This window comes from Nannospalax galili, unplaced genomic scaffold (genome assembly GCF_000622305.1).
Source record: "Nannospalax galili isolate Female #2095 unplaced genomic scaffold, S.galili_v1.0 scaffold540, whole genome shotgun sequence".
NCBI classification, from domain to species: domain Eukaryota; kingdom Metazoa; phylum Chordata; class Mammalia; order Rodentia; family Spalacidae; genus Nannospalax; species Nannospalax galili.
In genome coordinates, this window is record NW_008348613.1 from 1,667,447 (window position 1) to 1,672,526 (window position 5,080).

General features: G+C 46.5%; 1 pseudogene; it reads left to right on the plus strand.

Annotated features, from left to right (window-relative positions):
- The first annotated feature begins 473 nt into the window (after positions 1–473).
- On the plus strand, positions 474–2,957 carry LOC103744103 (annotated as a pseudogene).
- The last annotated feature ends 2,123 nt before the right edge of the window (positions 2,958–5,080 follow it).

The following is a 5,080-nucleotide window of genomic DNA, read 5'->3' on the forward strand; positions in this document are numbered from 1 at the left end:
AAAAAAACTGGTTGCATCCTAAAATTCAGTTTTCTGGGCTCTGTGACCTCCAAAGGCCCACTGTGATGGTCAATTTTAGGGGTGACTTGACTAGGTGAATACCTTAAGAATTGCTGAAGCACTCCTTCAGGGTGTTTCCAGATTGGTACCAGCCAATCAGCTAGGGCTCTCAGGAAAAGGGTAGAGAAAGGTGGTTTCCTCACTCACAATTCTACATCCTAAAATTCAGTTTTCTGGGCTCTGTGACCTCCAAAGGCCCACTGTGATGGTCAATTTTAGGGGTGACTTGACTAGGTGAATACCTTAAGAATTGCTGAAGCACTCCTTCAGGGTGTTTCCAGATTGGTACCAGCCAATCAGCTAGGGCTCTCAGGAAAAGGGTAGAGAAAGGTGGTTTCCTCACTCACAATTCTAAAAGATGAGAAGTTCACTGTCAAAGTGCTAGAATTTGAGAAGGCCTTACAGAGTCCTCCATGATGAAAGGTGAGCACATAAACAGAAAAGAGGGCTGGATTCACTTCATGACATACTCATGCTCAGAGAAACATCAGTCCATTCATGAGGACAGAGCCCTCATCACTTCATTGTATCTTAAAAGTTCCATTGCCGGATTGCCGTAGATGAGGAACAGCTGACCCTCCTGGAACAGGGACCTCTGGCTGACTAGATTTACCAGAAGGGCAGACAGGGGGAATGGATGAGGGTGCTGACAACACAGTGGACAGTGACAGGGATGGCAGAGTATGGAGCCTCTAGTGGGAGAGGAAGGCTGTCTATCTGACGAGTTTGTATTCATGCTCAGATGCCGAGGAGCTCAGAAGGTGGTCGACTGTGACCAGTGATAGTCATGTATATAGAGATTAGAAATGCATGTGAAAACGTCTCAATGTCAATTGCTTTGGAATGAATTCTTCTGTATGAAAAAAATAAATAAAAAAATAATGATTAAAAAACAAAACAAAAAAAAAAAGTTCCATTGCCCAACATTGTTACTTTGGGGATTTTTTCCAGCATAGGAATTTTGGGGGACACACTGAAACCACAGAAACTACTAACTTCAAGATGTCTGGTGGACCCCGCTCCACACCATCTGGCCCCCTTCATCCAAGTCCATCACTCTCGTGACTCTGGGTGCTGAGGTAAGGTGGTACAGCTGCAGCATCTCCTCTACTCATGACCGTGCAGCAGCTGCCATTGCCGAAGCCAGCATTCCAGTGTATTCCTGGAAGAGCAAAACAGATGAGGAGTACCTGTGGTGCATCCAGAAAACACTTCACTTCAGGGATGTACCCTTCAACATGATTCTGGACGGTGGTGCTGACCTTACCAACCTCATCCACACCAAGTACCCACAGCTTCTGTCAGGTATCTGAGGCATCTCTGAGGAGACCACAAATGGAGTCTACAGCCTCTACAAGATAATAGCCAATGGAATGCTGATGGTGCCTGCCATCAATGTCAATGATTCTGTCACCAACAGCAAGTTTGACAACCTCATAAATGGCATCAAACATGCCACAGATGTGATGATTGTGGGCAAATGGCAGTAGTAGCAAGCTATGGCAATGTGGTCAAGGGCTGTGCCCATGCCCTGAGGGGTTTTGGGGCCTGAGTCATCATCACTGAGATTGCCCCAATCAATGCACTGCAGGTTAGCATGGAGGGCTATGAGGTAACCACCATGAAGGAGGCCTGTAAGGAGGGCAACATCTTTATTATCACCACAGGCTGTGTGGATATAATCTTTAAGGGGCACTTTGAACAAATGAAGGCTGATGCCATTGTATGTAACACTGGACACTTTGATATGGAGATTGATATGAAGTGACTCAACGAGAACACTGTAGAGAAGGTGAACATCAAGCTCCAAGTGGACGGCTACTGGCTAAAAAATGGGCCCTGCATCATCCTGCTGGCCAAGGGCCGGCTGGTCAACCTGGGTTGGGCCATGGGCCACCCCAGGTTCATAATTGTGGGAAACAGGCTTGAGCCTAGGGTGAAAGTCTTATTGACAGCCATACAGCAGGCCTGAGGAGCCACAAGGAATGCCTTGTGACATTTGCTCCCATTGGCAGATCATGAAACTGATGCCTAGAGCTCACCACTCCCTAATCACCACCCTTGAGATCCCAAATTGGAACACTTCCACAGCCTGGGTCACGTGATTCCCAGGAAATCAGGCCCCATAAGGAAACCAGAACCTAAGTAACCTGAAACCTAAGATGCTAATGAGGTGCCTGACTAGCGGTGTCATAATAGGACACAGCCCTGCCAAAGATCTGAGTTGTAACTTCTTGATTGGAGCCCCTACCCCTATATGAGCTTGTGCCCTTCTACAATAAACCAGATCTGCGGCAACAAACCTGGTCTCCTGTGTCTGAATGCAGCTCCGCTGACGCAGTCTCCTCACCAGCCCTGGGGTCCAGTCCGGACAGAAGTAGCCACGATCCGAGGCAGCGCTGGGGTGAGCAGAAGAGCGGCCCCAGCACCATGGGAGCAGAACAGCTGCTTCAGCAGGACAACAGCCTGCGGCCGCAGGGAGAAGCAAAGGGCAACACCTGTGCAATCAGGGGCAGCACCCAGAAGGCGGCTCCCCTGTGATCCGAGGCAGCACCCAGCACCAGAACAATGGAGGGGTGGCCCGCAGTTGGTGGCCACTGCACATAATGAGCAACTCCTTCACCAACAAAGTGATGGCATAGATTGAGCTGGGGGTCCACCCAAATACCCTGTTGGGGTTTACTTCCTGCCTAAGAAACTGGATGAGGAAGTGGCTAAAGTCTGTCTGGGCAAGCTGAATGTGAAGCTGACCAAGCTGACTGAGAAGCACACCTAGTACCTGGGCATGTCCCCCAGATGGCCCTTTCAAGCCTGACCACTATGCTACTGAGAGCCAGGACTACCTTCCAGCTGCCATACTTGTTCCAGGCCCTACCTCTGTTCCCAAGAGCAAATGATACCAACTCTGCAGTTGTTTGTCAGTGTCCTCCCCCTGGCATGGTCACTCAGTCTTTGGCCTTTGCTCTTGCCCCCTATACTGTTGAAAATGTGATGAGGGGAATTGAGAAGCCCTAGTCAAGATGGAGATACAAGGAGGCCATCTACAGGGGACAGTGAGCTCCAGGGTCTTGAAAGTCCTTAGGCTAGAAGTTGCTAATGGTGTTCATAAGCCTGTGCACTTTACCATCCAGGCCTTCACTTGGTTGTTAGACCCATGTGCTTGGTTTACAGATTCACTGATTTCTCAGCCTATGACCTGAGAAGCTCTATCAAAGGGAAAGAACCATTGATTTTAAATGTTCTTCAAGCTTAGCTTGTTCAGTGCTGGGCCTTCTCTTAAACCTCAAAATACTGAGGTTGGTACTGTCAGTCCCTGTTTCACAGGGGTTAGAAAAGATTAAAAGATAACCAAGAAAGGACAAGAGAAGTGACAGCCAGAGGTTGCGAGTGGCCAGAAAAACAACATAGGCAAAAAATTGCCATAATTTTATAATGTAGTGGTTCTTATCACAATCCTGAGTTACAAAGAGATTAATTTGGTTTATCATTTATATGATGTTTAAAATGTTAGGAAGGTAGGTAAATAAACTTTCTGGTGCCTAAGGAAAAAAAAATGAGTGATGGACTAGCCCAAGAATCTCAATTTTATGGACCATCCCAGGTTGTCATATTCACATCACAATTATTTGAGGACCATTGGCTTAGGGCCTGCACCAATTTGGGAGGATGAGCATCTTCCTTACCCTGTTCTTGACAATTAAATCTGAGTTAAGAACATCTCTCTGAATGAAGTTCTCTGTATTTCAGGAATTCTTATCCCAGGACCTATGGGTTTGTATAGATTCCCTGGATGGGCTTTGTGACATGCTGAAAGGTTCCAGAATGTGTGTGCAAGATAGTGGACAATGTGCATTTTTCAAGGAGTAAGAACCCCAAACTATCATCAGGTCACCAGAGGTTCTAGGACACAGAAGAGATGATCCCCTTCTCTGTGGGATGGAGTGTGTGTAAACTCTAGGTGCCCATGGCAGTTCTCAGGTTTCCTTCTGGGGTCAGTACATGCATGGAAACCAAGTAAGCAACAGAATTCTCAGGTCAAGTGATAAAATAAGTTGGCATCATTCCTTACAACAGCCCTGAAGTCCTTTAGAGTGGACAGTATCATCATCTCTATTGTTTATAACAATACCAAAGATAACAGTTATTCACTACCTACTATTTGTCATATACTATTGTGGGCACTTTACATGTAATTCTTCCAAAACCTCTGTAAAGCAGATTCTACTATTGCCCCCGTATTACATACGAGGAAGCAGGCTTTTCATGAACTCCCCTTCTCTCACCTCTGTATCTAATTACAATCATCCTAGCTCTTCACTAGGGGCACTATTCTAAGCACTCATTTTATCGAGGAAGAACCTATGTCATATGCCCAAGTCTCTCAGTCAGCAGGAGACAGAACTAGCTAGCCCCAGCTGTGTTCTCTACTGTCATGAGTTTTAGCTTTGACCTTGCTGGATAAGCGTTGATTTTTCAGGCATGAGTTTCTATGGACACCCACTTCTAATCTGTTACATTCCCTTTATTTAAAGCTACACACACACACACACACACACACACACACACACACACACACACGCACATATACACACACACACATACCATAAGCGTAATTCTGGGTGGGCACAGCTAAGTTTCTACACAATTCCACACGGCCGCCTTGTGCTGCATGTGGGTCTCAGGTGACAGCATGCCAGGCCACCCTTAGCTCTGCACTGGTTCCCAGACTATACAAGGTCACACCAGTCACTCAGAAATGCCGGAGCTCACAGCTGCCTTTTATGATCACAGACACAATAGGAGCCAACAGCTCAGCCTCTCACAGAACTGTGCAGTATCACATTTCAAATATTGCCTCTGTGCAATGTTCTGAGACCATTCAGAGCCCGGTTACAAAAACAGTCATGACTCTCCTTGGGCTGAGACTGTTGATTTTGTTAGGTGAGATCACTTGAGGAATATAAAATACAAGAGAAAGAAGAAAAACAATAAACGGATGTACAGGGTCAAACAAAAGTCA